Below are 17,453 nucleotides of genomic sequence, written 5' to 3'. Positions count from 1 at the left end.
AAAGTCCCAAACATGTTTAAGGACATAATTGGTGAGGAAGAAATGTGTAGTCTCTGTCAGAGTGAGCCAATGTTGACTAACATGTATTGAATACCTGCAATGAAACAAACACTGCATTTTTAATCCCTAAAGCAGCTCTGAGAAGAAGATACTCTTTTTTTTTTTTCTTCCAGTTAAAGAACTCAGAGATCTTAAAACTCACCCCTCTCCTCAGTAAGTGGAATTTCAAACTTAGGTTGAACTAACCTAGAGTCCATTTGCTTCCCAGTGAGGGTTTCAACTTTAACATGACGTTCTTTTTGGATTTAATGTTATTAAGGAGGAAAATGGATGAGGCTGAGCATATTTCTCTGGCTTTCATGAGTATCAAACAATCGGATTTCCTTGTCCTTATCATTTTTAGTCCTCTGCATGTAGACGCGTAACATTGATCTACAGGAAAGCTTGTGTTTTCTGTTGTCATGGTGCATTTCCCAGAAACGAAGTATGATGTGTGTTCTCTTTTGAAAACAATTGATGAGTTTCATGTTGAGCAAAAACATTTCATTTTCTGAGTCATTTATCTATTCATAAAAAGAGTTTTAATACTTATGTTGGTTTCGGTAATACAAGTCCATTCTCCATACTGGGTTTTCTTTTATTAGTACTTCTCTACTTAAATTCTGATCTCAAAAAGTGGCCCTTAATTAGCTTTGGAAGCAACTCAGCCATTTTTTCTGAGAATTGGGAAATCTAGTAAATGCTTTGTACTTCTGCTTTGTCAAAAACATTTATTTTTCAGAACTGCATGAGAACATTTAATGGCAGTCCATAAATTTCATGCATTCAGTCACATTGGGATGGAAGCTTTGGGGACTACATGCCCTTCTTAATGACATGTTGGCTTTGCCTCAGCAGCATGGCTTCAACTCAGTTCTTAATGGACATTAATCCATAGCATATAAACTTCAGGTAGCACAATTGGTTATTTGTATCTTTCTTTCTGGATAGACCCAAGACAGATCCAAGATTATCTCCTTCCATTTTGAGAAAATTAACTCTGTCTTTGAGTTAAAAATGTTTCCAATCAACTATGTGAAATTCCTTAAGATTGAAGGCCTCTTGAGAGCAAAGGATGGATCTTGTAAACCTTTGTGTACCTTAAAGTGCTAATTCTTTAGCTCACCCATTCATTCATCTAATAAGCTTTTACTGAGTTCCTGCTATATGCCAGGAGTTATATAGTTTCTAGTAGCTAGTTATATAGTTTCTATAACTAGTAGCTAGTTATATAGTTTCTTCCAAATTATTACTAAATCAGTACTTTTTTTTTTTTTTACAATTTTTTTACAATTTTTTACAATTAAAATACAAAATTCTGGTCAACGTGAATGTCTCTCTTAGAAGAGGTGATGCTAACAGTAAAGTAAATAAGAATCTTCCCTACTTGGCATTTACTCTCACCTACATATTGGCCAAAAAGTCAATGGATCCTTCCAGAACTGGGCTAGTTTGCACTTTGGTTTTAGCCAAGCAAAGTAAGACTTTTCCTGAATTTGGCCCATGACTTGACAAGTCCCTGTGAAGCTGTGGTAATATTTCACAGGAATCAACCAGACTGCCAAATCAGAGTACAGAGGAGACAAAGAAAATGTTGGTGCAATAGCTACACAGACTATTCTGAAGGTTCTGTAATCAATAGAGCCTTGGGAACCACATCTGAAGTAGGTCATTTCCAAATGCACATAGAGGGTGGGGAGGGAAGGAGAAGCTTGGAGTTGGGAGGGTGGACAGGGCAGATGGTATATCACATGACAGATTCAAGTTCATACAAGTACTCTGAAGACAGACAAAGAATCTGTCTTGAATATTTTTTAATTTAACAGGATAGAACTTTGACCTCCTGAAGGATGGAGGTCAGTGAATTTTGAAATAAGATGACTACTCTTTGGACCCAGACCATGGAAAACATTTTCCTGTAGAATATAATGCATCAATTTGTCTGTAGCTGAAAATAAATGAAACTATTTCAAAATGGTGTCCCAGAGAAGGCTTAAGCATGGTCATATTTTAAGAGTATGCATACTGAATGACATGATTGCATAATTCAGTGTGGTCTGGATTAGTTGAGCAAACCATAGGGACATACTTGTCTGTTTATTTTCCTATGTGTTCTTGAAATTAGTGTCTAAGGACTACCCTGAGACCTGTCTTAGCATCCTCTTGAGAATGGATACATGGGCTGACATAAATTATTAACTTCTCCCCGGGCAGGTCCATTAATATTCTGTGAATTATTATGGCTTTATTTGTTTCCCATCAGTTATTCTTGGTCTCTTTCCATTAAAGAGAAATCCACTCTTACTTAAATTTATGTATTACAGTGAAGGTGAATTTAGCCAACTGCTCTTTGAATATATTTAATCCTAAAATTATTTCTTTAGGTAAACTTTAATGTATCCTCAAGAGTCTTTTTTCCTGAAAATGCCAAAGATAAACTCCCCTTAATTGGGCATAAAATAACAGTTCTTAAACTTGAGTTGTACTATAAATGACAGTCTGTTCTGTGAGGTTACTAGGTCAGCATAGTTGGAGTCTTTGGTGGTTTTTACAAACTGATACTTAAAGATCTGAAAGACTGCTCTGTTTCAGTCCCATACTGCCAGATATTAAGATGTTGAGACTCCAGAAGTGAGTACCTAATGCAGGGAGATGACAGCTATCTAGATATAACTGGGAAATGGGCATGAAGTGATAAATCATCTGTATTTTTTTCAGTGCTGTCCCAGTAAAGGTGTTCTTAAACAAAATAGATTATATGTCATAGTTACTGGCAAAAACAGTAGACTTCATCACCTTTGCCCTGAGCTGCATTGAAGATAATAACAATAGGTCAAGGTCCATCAGTAATATATTAGCTTATTTTCTTCTGTATTCTTATGTTATGCTCCCTGTGGTTTTCAGAATTTTAAAATTGGGAGGGGCCTTAAAAATAATTGAAAACAAATCCCCCTCACTTTAGAGATAAAGAAAGTAAGACCCAGAGCGGGTAAATGACCCACCAAAGTCAAACCACTTATGGCAATAAAACTTTTAAGTGACCATTTGGGAAATTCCATTATGATTTCAATGGAAATCACTAAAAGTACTATTGAGATATTCAAAACTCCAGGGTCAGGAAGTGATCCTGAATTGCTGGGTCCAGAGCTGATAAAAATTCCACTGAAGCTGAAACAGCTTTGCAAATAATTATAATTACAGACCCCTTGGAATGCATTGAAGTCATTGGCTAAAATGAGAATGTGAGAATGCTAGTAACAGTATATTCCTTCCAGAGGTGGGCCTAAATGCCCTATTCATTTTCTTCCCCTTTGGACAATAAATTTGGTGCTTCAGGCCATATTGACTAAATCATTGGAAAATCAATTATTATCAAGTTAGAACTGAACAACAAAAAAAAAAAACAAAAACTTGAGAAGTGTTTAGTTTATTCTTCATAACATCTCTTCTTTTAAAGTTCTTATAATCTGTGATCCCTGGCTGACTTGTCTATGATTCCTGACAGAAAACTTCATTCTCAAATCTGCCCCCCTCCTTTACTCCTGCTATGCTTCCAAATAAGAAAATCACCAAAGGAAAAGAAAACAGCATTCAACATAGTGAGATGGGAAACAAGTCAGCCCAACTATTATTAGAGTAAAGCCTGTTTCCCTAACTAATCAAAATTCACAGTAATGTGGGAAAACAAAGCCAAACTGGCAGAAATAATACAGTTAGGCTTAGGAAAGATTTAGAATACAGTCATACATCAACTCATAAAAAAGGTTATTCAGAAAGAAATCTGAAGGCTGTGAGGTGACAGGCTAATGGAGTGGAACCTTAGGTCACTAGGTGTTCTGCTGTTGCCTCAAGTCAGTATTCCCTTCTACCTTCTTCCCCTCCCCTTCCTTTTCCCCTCCTTCTATCCTCTCTATGTTCTTTCTCTGCCTCTTCTCTCTCTGTGTCCATTGCTTCTTCCTTTCTTCTGTCTCCTCCTCCTCTTCCTCTCCTATTCTCCTCTTTCTTGCTTCCTCCATTTCTCTCCCCTGCTTCCTTCTCCAACCCACTTGTCCTCCTTTCCCTCACCCCTTTCTCTCTTAGCTCTGTCCTTTCCCTCTTCTCCTTCCCTTACCTCCTTTAGTTTTTATTGTTTTGGATTTGGTTTATCCTCCATACCAAGTCTTGGAACAGGGTATGAAGTCCTCAAACTCAAGACCTTACAGGCAAGGGCAACAGACAAGTTATCCATACTCAAATAATGTGCGAAGAATGAAAACATAGAGAAGACTTAAACTGTTGTTGGAAAAAGGGTTTCTCTAAACAAACCAGCCTGAGAGGATCTGAAAAGTTTTCTCAGAAAGCAGGGGCTGAGGGGGAAAGAAGGTATACAGATGAGGGGATAGATAGGGTGAAAGAGATCAAGTGGGGGGACAGACCCAAAAAGGAGGAAAAGAGAGCCAAAAAAGTATGTTGCTGTTAAAACCCCAAAGGGACTGTTTCATGGTCAGGAGTATGATAGTAAATGAGCTGTGTCCCAAGGATCTCTGAGGATCATGGCTCTTTGTAAAGCCCATGAGTCTGTTCCCATATTCAAAAAAACTTGATATTCAAATTATTTAATAAGAGGTATGGCTCAGGCACTGACCAATCAGAATGGTCATAGGCTCAAGGGCTGAAACAGGCCCTAGTCTTAGAAGTCCCATTAGATGCTTGATTAAGCGTGGTCATGACCAGTCCAAGGGAGGGCCTGGGATGGCAAGGACAATTTGAGGGGATTTTAGGAAACTTGGGAAAGCAGCTCTTTAAGAGCCACAACCACAGGAGTCCTTTAATATTTTTAACTACCAGTGTATACTTAAGCAGCCAGATATCAGCCCCATCTGCCCCTGAGGTTTAGGTCAACATTTTGGCCTCAGCTCATAATCTTTGGGGGCTCCTGCAGGACCTTATGTCAGATACACAAATCCTGCTTCCAGGAAGAACTTGATGAAGTAACCAATCAGTAGTCCCCCTCACTCACCATAAATGGAGTGACTGTTCCTACAGATACACTTCCTCCTGTTCTCAGACCTGATTCTCAACGGAATCAATCAGGAGGCTAGCACACAGTGCAGTTGGACACCTTCTGGTCCATGGTTCTACCACTCAGCCCTGAGGACTGAAGAAGGAAAGAAAAGAAGTACTGGGGCTATTTGTCTCCAGCTCCATAGCACTTTGGGGAGTTACACTGGCAGGAAGAGCCCTCTTTCCCTTCTGCTCTACCTCCTCTGTGACTAGTTTACTCCTACATGGCCTAACCCTGACTACCTCTATGCCACACTCTATCCCCTTCCCTATCTTCACGGAGACAGAAGTTTTGCTAACCTCGTGTGCTTCTGATTCCCATTCATTCATTCAATGATTCTTTAGAGCACCAAATGAATTGATAAGTAAATGAACTTCCTTCTGGCCCTGCTCTAGCTGTGGGAACAGAGGAAGCAAAAAAGAATTCATATTGAAAGGGGAAAGATATGGTCCTAAAATCCAGCAATTCTGATATCATTTTCCCATAGACCATTGTCGTTCAGTCTCTAAAGCATAGCAGTAGAGATGATTTAAGGCGTAGCTAGGGGCTCTGGGACTAGTAAGCACTGTGCAGTTGGACAAAATCCAAATACTTTTACCATGGCTGAAAAGGCCCACATCATCTTACCGCCACCCTGCTCTCTAAACTCATTTCTTACCACCCTCGACTTTGTTCATGTTATTCCAGCCACACTGACCGTATATGTATTCTTTATACACACCAGACATTCTCACCACAGGGCTATTCTTGCTGTTACTCAACTTTCTGCTTAAAACACTCTTCTCCCAGATTATCTCATGTGTCTCCCGGATCCTTTTGTCATTCAGATCTCAGCTCTAGTGTGAGCTTCTCAGCAAGGTCCTCTTTGAACACCCTATCAAATGTGGCCCCACTCCCTGCACCTGTCCAAGTTTAGCTTGATTACATTTCCCCACTTCATTTTTTTTCTTTCCTTAGCACTTACTACTATCTAAGATAATTGCTCATTTATCATTTCCTTGGTTCTCTCTTTATTTCTGTCATCACTGGGACCTAAATCCCTTGAGAACTAACACCATATAGGTTGTGTCCTCAGAATCTAGAATAGTGCCTGGCACATAGTATGTATTCACTGTTTGTTTAATGATTAAATGCATTACTGGGGGTGGACCACACCGAACTCTCTATAAATTATTTGGGTATCTGTGGGCTGCCCTAGATTTCTATCCATCATTTACAAATCCATTTTTTAAGAAAAATATATTCTAACTTTCACCAAACAACATTATAAAAAAATCTTTTGAAAAGCAACCCATTTCTGAATTTCAAATTTTCTACATTTTAAAAACAACCAGAAATGAACCATTTGGATAAACAGACATTTTGAAATGTAGCTACTCCTAATTGATTAATTGGTTATATAAATTTAACCTTTTGCAAATTAGATTTATTTAAATCAGGGAATTGAAAAGGTAGGAGCTTAGTAAACAGAGCTCTCTATCACCACACTTCCTAATAATACATGCTATTTCACTGATGCATCATTCATTTGGAAGATGGAGAGGAAACCAATGTCTGTGGGTCCAAATATCCTGAGGTGGGAGGGGTGTCCAACACCACCTCACTGCATTAAAACAGGGAAACAATGTGAGAATTGGCTGAGGCACCTAAGAAAATAGCTAGAGTAACTGGAGAAGCTGATGGTAGATGAGCTCTAGTACTAGTAAATAAAAGTAAGCTAACAAATACCGGACTGGACCCGCTTAAAGACTCCTAACTACTTATGGGGTTGGAGGGGTCATTCTAACCTTTTTAAAGTTGGGGTTCTAGGAATCCTCCTACACAGTTTAGTACAAACAAATGTAAGATCAGTACATTTGTTTTTAATGTGTTGCCTTTTAGAAAGTAACATATTTAATGGCAGTACAAAATGGGAGAGGAATAAATCTGGAGGTACAAAGTTGTATGCCAGGACTTGATTTCATTATTTCACATCTGGGCTCATATTTTTAGTTAGCATTCATCAGCCCTTGCACAGGTGCTTGGAATTGTGTAGAACATGGACAAGGTCTGTGGTGATGGAGCTGACATTGCCAAAGGAAGGCAAGTGTCCCAGCCGCTTCCAAAAGTCAAAAGGAGTTCATATCCTGAGGAAAGTTATGAGGATTTATTTCTAAGAAATGGGACAGGGTTTCCCCTCCCCAGTGGTTGGATGGCAGTTACAAGAATGGCTTTTAGGGGGTTTCTGGGGAGTCAACAAGGTCTTCCATTAACCCCCAAATGCTCATTTCTTCATCTTTCTCTTATCTAATTTCTTTGCCTTTCTTCTTTGCTTGCATAAGCTCTTCTTGGAAACTACATATCATCATCTGGGTATCTGTCCATTAAAAGAGAAAAGACCTCTAACCATCCCAGAGATTTTAATTTAGGCCATCTTTGAAAGGCTCCTTTTATTTCTAAAACATACCTATAGGTAAGAAGTAGAAGAAAAATAAAAGAATTAAGGCTCCACACTAATCTCTGATGATAAAACAAAGCCCAAAGGTTATTAACCTCTCATCTAATATAAGTCAGTCCCCAAACTTTGCTTTTACATCATTATCTCATATTTTGGGTCATGATTTTTTTGTTTGTTTGTTTGTTTGTTTGTTTGTTTTAACTGGAAAAATATGGAATGGGAAGAGAGAGGTAATCCTGATAGGTTATTTAATTAACTTTGCTATGTGGTAAATGTAGATAATGCACAAGAGACCAGTTATTATAAACTTCAAAGCTGGTCTAAGACATACTTATCACCCAAAGGAGATTTTGATAGTTAAAAGGAACTACAAGAAAATATCTTTTTATATTCTAAAAGATAGAAAGAAAGAAAGAAGATAGACTGTCTTTATTTCTGCTTCTGTGGCTTGGTTTCACTAATACCTAATTATCTGCTATCATTGACTTTTATTATGATTGGTTTTCTGATAGGTAATATTAATATTCAGTGTTTGAATATGTTACCCATTAGTGTGAGGAAAAGCCAATACTGTGACACTAATATCATATTTAATGTGATTTATTATTTTAATTTTTAATATGGCTCTTGATCATTCCATATTTTTAATATTCATGTTTTAAAATTGTTGGACCTTTTTTTTCAATTATTCTTCTGTTTTTGCATAATTGGTATCATTTCACCTCATCTCATGTCTCTTAGATGCATAATAATACATCATTATACCTCTCTACCAATAGGAACAGGGAAGATTCAGAGATAGGAAAGTGATTTACCTAATTTTTTTTTAAAAGTGCTTTACTTCTGTTTTGAACATTGCTGCTTTCCTTTCTCCTTGACTCTATTTCCTCTTTGTTTGCTTTCTCATTCCTCCCCCTTCTCTCTACCACACTTCTTGCTTTACTAATCCCTTCTTGCCTCCTTCTCCTCCTCCCTCCCTCTTCTTTCTTCCTCCTTCCTTTGTTTAATTTTTTTTCTTGAAAAAGCATCTGTAAGAAAAATTTATTTCTGCTATTTTGTAGAAAGAAATTGTGTAGTATACACTTATAATTTATGTTGAAGGAAAATGCTTTCTAGGACATGCCCTGCCCCCTTCTCAGTTCACAGTGCTTCTCAGAGGGGTTGGGGACACAAGACACAATGCGTGAGGAAGCCATGCCTGCATATAGCTTCTCTCCTTGTCTGGAAGCAAGATGCCTGTTTAAGAGTTTCCTTTAAGTTTTTCTTCCACTTCTGTGACAAAGGGTGAATTCCATGATCTCTGAAATTGACATGAAGTAGAAGAATGGCGTGGTCACTTGCCAGGAGATCAATAGGCTAATGACTCTGCCATGCTGGGTGCTACAGTGCTATGATAAGTCAAATCATCTTTGGTTATTTCAAGCCACTGATTAGAATAACTGTGTGATGGAAAGAGAAAAGATGGTGACAAAGGGTTAACTCTACCTGTCTAAAATCTAACTCAATATCTTTTTTTCAATCTGACTCTTTCTCCAGACTTTTCCATTTCTGTTAATGGTTTCATCATTCTTCCTTCCTGTCACCTGGGCTCAAAATATCGAAGTTATCTTTGGTTCTTCTGCCTTTTCATCCCAAATCAGTCCCATAAATTTTCCCTTTATTATGCTTGAAAAATCTATCTTTTCCACTCCATTCTGGGCCTTTTCCTGCCCCCATCCCCTCCCCAACTCCCAAGGCTTTTTTCTTCCTGTCTTTGGATTTTTTCTTTTCAACCCATTCCAAGTTGGCTGATGGTTTAATCAACTACTTTTGGCCAAATCAGCCTTTGCCCCCAGTCCTTCAGTGTTTTTCTATTAGATAAAGAATAGATAATAAACCCCTTAGCCCAGAATATAAGGTCTTCCATAATCACTCCTCTCTCCTAAATCCTTTAACACTCTCTTTGTTCTTACAAGGAAGTCTGCCTTTGTTTTACTCCTTGACCACTCCCTCTCTGTATATTCAGTAACAGGATTCTCTGAGCGCATAATGTTTGCATACATCCCCCTCTCCTGCCTTGGCCCCTCCACACAGATACACCTGTGCTCAAACACCTGCCTCTGACCCTCCCTTCATATTACTGTCTGAATTGTAAGTTCCTGGCAAATGTTTTGATGGTGAGAAAGACGGAGAGAAAGAATACAAGTTCAAAGGGAAAACTTCTGGGCTGAGTTTCTGGCCAGTCTTGTGGTTTGGAAATGGCATACCTGCTCTGTTGCCATTCACAAGGGAGTCCCCAAGTGAAAGCAAGAAGGAAGAACTTCTCACTTGTGTGATATATAGCTGCTACCAAAAAATGATGGAACCACTTATGAAGCAAATAGGTTTTCCCTTAGAGCTAGGAGCATGTACTGGAACAAGAAAGAAAGTCAGTGGCCCCATTTTGGGTTTCTTTTCACACTAGTAAGGGGTCAAAGACAGTGGCTTATTCCTTGGATAAGGCAACATCTTTCTTCCTTTGCTTACTTCCCAGGCTCCTGTGGCCTACTGGCTTCCATCTCTTCCCCAGGAGTTGTGGTATTTAGAGTGTTATTCAACAGAAGGGCATGACTGATCCTGCATTACATGTTAAATTCATCCTCATACCACAGTCGGATTAAAACTTGACAATAGTATAAGCAGATGAAGGAGCCAAATAAACCAGCCATCACTTAAAGTCACCACATTTTTCAGTTTCAGTTATTCTGAGGGCTGTCTTCACCCACTTCGGGGTTGCTTTAGGAGAAGAATAACTAAGGTTTTGTTTTTGTTTTTGTTTTTTTGTTTGTTTATTTGTTTTTAATTTATTTGACAGACAGAGATCACAAGTAGGCAGAGAGGCAGGCAGAGAGAGAGGAAGGAAAGCAGGCTCCCCGCTGAGCAGAGAACCCAATGCAGGGTTCGATCCCAGGACCCTGGGATCACGACCTGAGCCGAAAGCAGAGACTTTAACCCACTGAGCCACCCAGGCGCCCCAATAACTAAGGTTTTATTTTTTTTATTTTTTTTTAAGATTTTATTTATTTATTTGACAGAGAGAAATCACAAGTAAGCAGAGAGGCAGGCAGAGAGAGAGGAGGAAGCAGGCTCCCCGCTGAGCAGAAAGCCCGATGTGGGGCTCGAACCCAGGACCTGGGATCATGACCTGAGCCGAAGGCAGCGGCTTAACCCACTGAGCCACCCAGGCGCCCCACTAAGGTTTTAAAAGTCAGTCCAAACTCACATTCACAGAGCATCTCACATATGTGTTCTACTTTGCCACTTTGGTAAAGTTTCTATCCAACCCTAAACTCCTTAAAGTCATCGGAATTACAAGGTCAGCAGTGCCCCTGCCAGCAACATGGCTTCTCTTTAATCCCTTATGCATTTCCTCTGGCTCAAATTTAGATACATCTGACAGTTCATTCTAAGTTAACTTAATGAGTAGTTTGGAACAAAGATGCCAGACCCAAATCTTTTTAGGGTCATAGGGTTCAAGCATTTACTAATGCCAAACTAGGGAGTACTTACTCTACGAAACGGTGCCTGTCCTCCAAGTGCACCAAAGATACTAATTACCTTCTCAACTTCTTCTCACTCCTTTGATGGGCAATGCTGAAATTAGCTAGGTAAATAGAAAGCATTCTCTCTGCTATGAGATTTGATTCTACAACAAAGTCCTGGAGAAGATCTCATTGCATTTGTCCTTGACTATTACTCTTGTCACACTCCACCCCCTGCTGCACCCAACAGACATAGAATGCTTGGAACACAGATTTTGAAAATAAATAGAACACAGGTATGTGCTAAAGAGAATGCAGTTGAATGTGGTACATTATTTAGCAATAGTGAGCTCCAAACCCTATTTATCTTTCTTTTATCTCTTTTCATTCCGCCCCCGCTTTGGTTCATAAGCAAAAACTGGTCACTCTTCTTGTCTTTTTTGTTTTAAATGTGTTTTTAAAAATTCTACAATTACATTTATTCATTCATTTATGTGTTCATCATTTATTTAACACAAAGTCTGGTAGACTTTACCTGTGTAGGGCCAGATTACAAAAACTAACTAATATTGTGGGCTTTTCAGACCACGCAGTCTCCATCACAACTACTCAAATCAGTTACTGAACATGAAAGCAGCCACAGAGCTTGCACAAATGAATGGGCCTGGCTGTGATCCAATAAAACTTTCTTCAAAAAAAGAGAGAGAGAGAGAGAGAGAAAGAGAGAGAGAGAGAAAGTGGGCTGTTGTGTGCTCACACCCAATTTAACACATCGATTATTTCCTGTGTCCTCATTACTATGCTACTATGTTAGGTTCTGGGAAATACAAATAAATAGAACTTGGTTCCTGCCTCAAAGTAGTAACAGGTTACTATTTCAAGACACAAGACTGGCCTTAGACCAAGTCATTTTTGGTGCCTGGTTCATCGTCTGCTACTCTTCTGTCTGCCAGTATCTCTGGCCCTGTGCTACTCACCCCCATATGCCAGGCAGAGTGACTTGGTATTGCATAAATTCTCTTCCATTCCTCCCCCCGTGCTACTTGCTGGCTCTTGGCACATTGTCCCCAACTAGCCAAAGGACATAATAAAATAATATACATCAAAGAGTGAATTACTGGCAGCAGCTTAATTTGTCCAACCTTCAGGAGTACTTACATATTAAAAGAGGCTATTTTAAATTCACAGACATCTACTTCAACCTGTAAACTCTTGGCAGAGGGCTAGGGGAGACTTTTCTCGTCCGCGAAGTCCATGAAGCAATCTAAATCCCACGGCATCAGTGACCACAGATCCCTTCCTCTGATAATGAGGATAAACAACATGTAGAGTTAGCACCATAGTAGTCACTGTCCCCTGGGTGCTTTCCAGGTAAGATATACTTTGAGCTTCAGAATAACCCTGTGAATCAAGTGCCTTTAGTATTATGCCCATTTTTATTGTATTTTATCTTTAATTTTTAAAAATTTTTTAAACTGTTACATATTTTATTTATTTATTTTTATTATGTTATGTTAGTTCCCATACAGTAGATTATTAGTTTTTGATGCAGTCTTCCAAGATTCATTGTTTATATATAACACCCACTACTCCATGTCCTCCTTAATACCCATCACCAGGCTCACCCATCCCTTCACCCTCCTCCCCTCTAAAACCCTCAGTTTGTTTCTCTGAGCCCACAGTCTCTTGCGGTTCATCTCTCCCTCTAATTCCCCCCCTTCACTTTTCCTTTTCCTCTCCTAATTTCCTCCATGTTATTCCATATGTTCCACAATGAGTGAAACCATTTGATAATTTACTTTCTCTGCTTGACTTATTTTACTCAGCATAATCTCCTTCAGGCCCATCCATGCTGATGCAAAAGTTGGGTATTCATCCTTTCTGATGGCTGAGTAGTATTCCATTGTGTATATGGACCACATCTTCTTTATCTATTTGTCTGTTGAAGGGTGTCTCAGCTCTTTCCACAGTTTGGCTATGCCCATTTTTAGATGAGAAAACTAAAGCTAAGAGAGGCTATATAATTTGGTAAAAATCATACAACTCCTACATAGCCCAGATGGTATTACACACAAAAATGTTCAGTCTCAAGACAGTCACTGTAAGGAAGCAAGTCTTCTTTAGATCAGAGTGTTGAGCTCCTGTAATAGAGTTTTATAAGAGGAAGGAAAATTGGAGATTGTTTAGTACAATCTTATTTTAAAGATGAGGAAACTGAGGCTCAGAGAGAGTTTTGGATTTGACAAAGTCATTGCAGACTACTCTGTGTAAAATGCTGTTCTTAATGGTGTTTAAAATATATATATTTGCCTTTGTTAGTTTTATTTTTGAGTACTACATGGCCTCTTGACAAAATAGCAACAAAGAAAACATGAATTCATTAGAAAAAGATTTCTTCCCGCTGGGGACATTAGTCTGTGTAAGACTGTAACATATGCAACTTTGCTCTTCTAAGCTACCACTCATTATTAATCATGGGCCAACTGGGGACACCTCATTGCCTGTCATCCACCGGGTGAGTGAGTCTTCGTGAAGCAAACCCACCCACAGTGCTCTATTGAGTGGGAGAGCAGAACAATACATTCCTTCATTCAAAGCTCACATCTAGACACTGGGACTGACTATGCCTTCTCTGAATTTCCCAGAGGGTAGTTGAAAGCCCTGACAAAACATAGTTAAGGCAAGAGATTGCTGTCTTTTTTACAAAGACTGTAAAGAATTTCCCAGTCAGATGGCTCAATTGCCTGAGCAGTCTGCTTTCTGTGGTGAATTCCAGTTAGAACAAGAACTGTTCAATTAAAAACAAACAGAATTGGTTAAAAAAAAACAAAACAAAACAAAACAGGTTCTTACATCTTATGTTTATTTTAGGTGTAATTGTAGCCTCCTGTTTTTTATAGGTGTACTTTCACAACAGCTTTTAAAATCAAGGTGGATTTAGAAGTTAAAGATCTAAGTATCATATATTCTTGAGATACTGGAATCTGATTGGGTAAAGTGTCGTAAGGCTAATGGAAACTCATAGGCTCAATCTGCACATCACCATTGGGAGTTTATCCTTCCATGTCTTCTCATGAGGACTGGCTTACATAAAATAAGGTTTAAACAACAAGGATGTCTTACTGTACTCCTGGCTTCATTTTCATTTAGGAAAAAACAAAAAACATGTTGGGCAGAGAGAAATTATCTCTCCAAGTTGTAAAATTATATATCAGATGCCTTCTATATATGTCAATTTAATAAACCCAGAGCAGAGATAAACTACAAATTCTTGCTACAAGAAGTCTACAAAACATAGACAGCTTTGGTTACCTGCCCCTACTGAGGACCAGGCAACTCTGAGTAGTACTAAACTGACATGGTAACAAGGTGACTAGATATTCTCGAAGTGCAGAATATGGTGGTAAAAACTGAGTGACTTTGAAGCTGATCCAGGAAGAATTTTTTTAAAATGCTACTTATCCCCTACCTCCACCTACTTTTTTATTTATTAAGATTTTCCACCTTATCTGCTTTTTGATTTACTAAAATTCTAAGGCAACCATTACTTTATTTGTGTTTTTTTGGCAAATGTACTGTCAAATCATATCTTTCTCTTGATTTTTGTGGAAAAAAACTGAGACTCAGAAAGGTTAAGTGCTCAGTATTATATTGTTATTAAGTCGTGTAGCTGGACTGTGAACCCAGGCATTCTTATTCCAACCTGGATACTCTTTCTCCTGGAGCAGGCTGCTCTCCATGGTGGGGGTTGGGACACGGGCAGGGGTGAGAGGGAGGAAGAGGAGGAAGAGAACACTCTTTATCTTTTAAGGATATGAGTAACAGAATTAAGGTGTAGGGGATAGGCTCACTTTGTACATTACAATTTTCTCACTATTCCAGAGTTAAGTTGTCCAGGGTCAGGACAGCACTGTTCAGAAAGAGCTAAGCATCTTCTGTCTTTCTGCTCTGTCATCTTTAGTCTGTTGGTGTGGCTTCATGGGGGTAGGATGGCTGCTCTGTTCCGGTTATTACAACTGTGTTCAGTCATCCATATCTTTGCTTTTAATAGGAAATGCAGATGTTTACCCAGAGCTCCTAGCAGTCTCCCATTTCTCCTTCATTATAATTGTGTCACATGGTCACTCCTGCATTATAAGAATGGCCATGTCTCCCGGGCTGGACACACTGCCATCCCCAAGCAAACAGGGCTCTGTCATGCAGAAAAAGGGGGAAGTGGATAGTAGATTGTTAATATACATTGTCTTCAACAGTTACAGATTGGATGCTCTGAGCCTCCTTCTTCTATATCCCTGAGTTCGCATTGTCAATACTCACCCTAGTCTCATCATCTGTTACGCTTCAGGGAAATAAAACAGAGCTGCTCTTCAGAAGAAGGTGGCAGACCCTGATTTACTGCATGACACATTGCTTGCACCCCTGTCATGTTTTCCCAAAAAGGAAAATAAACCTGGCCTCCGAAGCCTCAGTGTACTTAGCATGGAGTGCTCTTTTATTTTATCCACTCCGTTTCCTTTCACATTTCATGAACATTCTCTCTAATTATATTATCATTTCTCTAGGACTTACATAATTTTAGAAGTCATTTCCTCTTATTTATATGTGTTACGTGGTTTAGCATGGTGAGACATGAGCCATCCAAGTGACAGTCTTCTTTTCTCTCTGGAAAGAGTAAATGTTTTAAATGAAAGCATATCCAAAACTTAGGTTGTTGTTTCTAAATCTAAGGTTGACAACATAAAGCCATTCTACCTGTAGGCCCTTTCATGACTGGCTTTCCTTGCAATCAAGAAATGAATATTTAATGGTCATCCCATATAATGGCATAAGTACATTACAGGAATAGAGAATGTATGAAGAAGAAAGAAAGAATGAAAATCTGAATTAGGGCATAACATTACAGCCCAGCTCTGTCCCAAGTGGGTCTTCCTCCGCAGCAAGAAGGGTCATTGTTTTGTGTTCCCTTTACTATGGTGAACCAGCAGTGTGGAAGCCACCACCCTGAGTCACCAGCAGAAGCGACCAGAAATCACTGTGGAAGAACCAGGTTCATTGTCCTCCAAGAAAACCAACTATGAAAAAAAAGTGGGGAAGTTGAAAAGACAGTGAGTTTCCTCTGCTCTGTTTTTCTGCTCTAGGCTTAGAACAGTACTTCAATTTTTTTTTTTTTTTAAACATTTGCCAGAGAAAGAGAGAGCACGCAAACAGGGAGAGCAGCAGGCTGAGTGAGAAGGAGAATCAGGCTCCCTGGGACTTGATCCCAGGACCCTGGGATCATGACCTGAGCCGAAGGCAGTCATTTAACCAACTGAGCCACCTAGGCGTCCCAAGAGTCCTTCAATTTAAACCACAAACCTATTTAAATAACCTATAAAATAGAAAGCTATTTTCTTTAGCTTCGGCTGTGTGTTTTCTCTGGCTGTGCTAGTACAGTAGGGTAGTTCCCAGTTTACCTTCTGCTGCAGTAAATGGGCACCTCTAGAAGCACTGAACCTCAGGATACCCTCCTCAGCTTAGATATCTCTTGCTTTCTGGAAGCATTCACTGACCCCATGGTTTAGTTGGCTGGTCCTCCTGGAAATCCCATCACACACTTTAATTCTTCTTAGAACTCTGATCACTATTTTGTGGTTGAACTGTACTTAACTTAGGAGGCTGTATCCAGCTCACCGTTCTGTCCTCAGGGCCTAGCTTTGTGCCTCCTATCTAATGGGAAGTCAGAACGTTCTTTTTTTTTTTTTTTAATTGAAATTAATCATGTAAGGGAAGCTAGATATGCAGGATTTGTGTTAGGATGAAAAGAAGGACTAAGAAGCTTTTGAAGGCAGTTGGCTGCCCAGTGGATAAAAGGATGCAAGTTCCTTGGTTCTGGGTTTTCTGTCCTGATGCCATTGCACAGGTGGGCTTTGGATATTTATTCAATTCCATTTCAAGTAAAATAAAACATTCGTGTTTGGGGTTTTTCACCATGTTTTACAAAAAGATGATAGCAATTTGGTTTGCAAGAGTGGCTGAGGTATTACAATACTGCTGATTTGCCTTCAGATTTTAGACAGTACCCTGGCTAATCGAATAGCAAGGCATAATTGTAGGCCCCACATCAGTGCCCCATGAGAGAGGAAAGGGACATAATGGCAGTCTCCTAAGTGGAGATCTCAGCTTCTGGTTATGCTCATTGTTGGAATGAACCAGTCACATGAGGTTAGATTCACCACTGGTGATTTGTGTAACAAATCTGAAGGGCATGTTCCCCTAAGAGAAGAAGGAATCCAAGTTAAAGCTGAACAACTATCTTTCACTAGGTTCTCCCAGGAATTTCTTGATTAGTAAAATTTGACAATGTGAAGGTCAAGGCCCCTCACTCCAATGAGATTGGATACAAGACTCCTTACTCCAGTGACAAGCTTGGTGGTTAAAGACTGGAGACAAAAAT

General features: G+C 39.3%; 1 protein-coding gene across 1 annotated transcript in view; it reads left to right on the top strand.

The window, feature by feature from the left end:
- The window catches only part of MACROD2 (mono-ADP ribosylhydrolase 2), a 2,010,404-nt gene that overhangs the window by 1,368,417 nt on the left and 624,534 nt on the right, over positions 1 to 17,453 (top strand). The gene's annotated exons all lie outside the window — the stretch shown is intronic.

Source organism: Lutra lutra, chromosome 9 (genome assembly GCF_902655055.1).
Source record: "Lutra lutra chromosome 9, mLutLut1.2, whole genome shotgun sequence".
NCBI lineage: Eukaryota > Metazoa > Chordata > Mammalia > Carnivora > Mustelidae > Lutra > Lutra lutra.
This window is presented reverse-complemented; position numbering and strand designations above follow the sequence as displayed.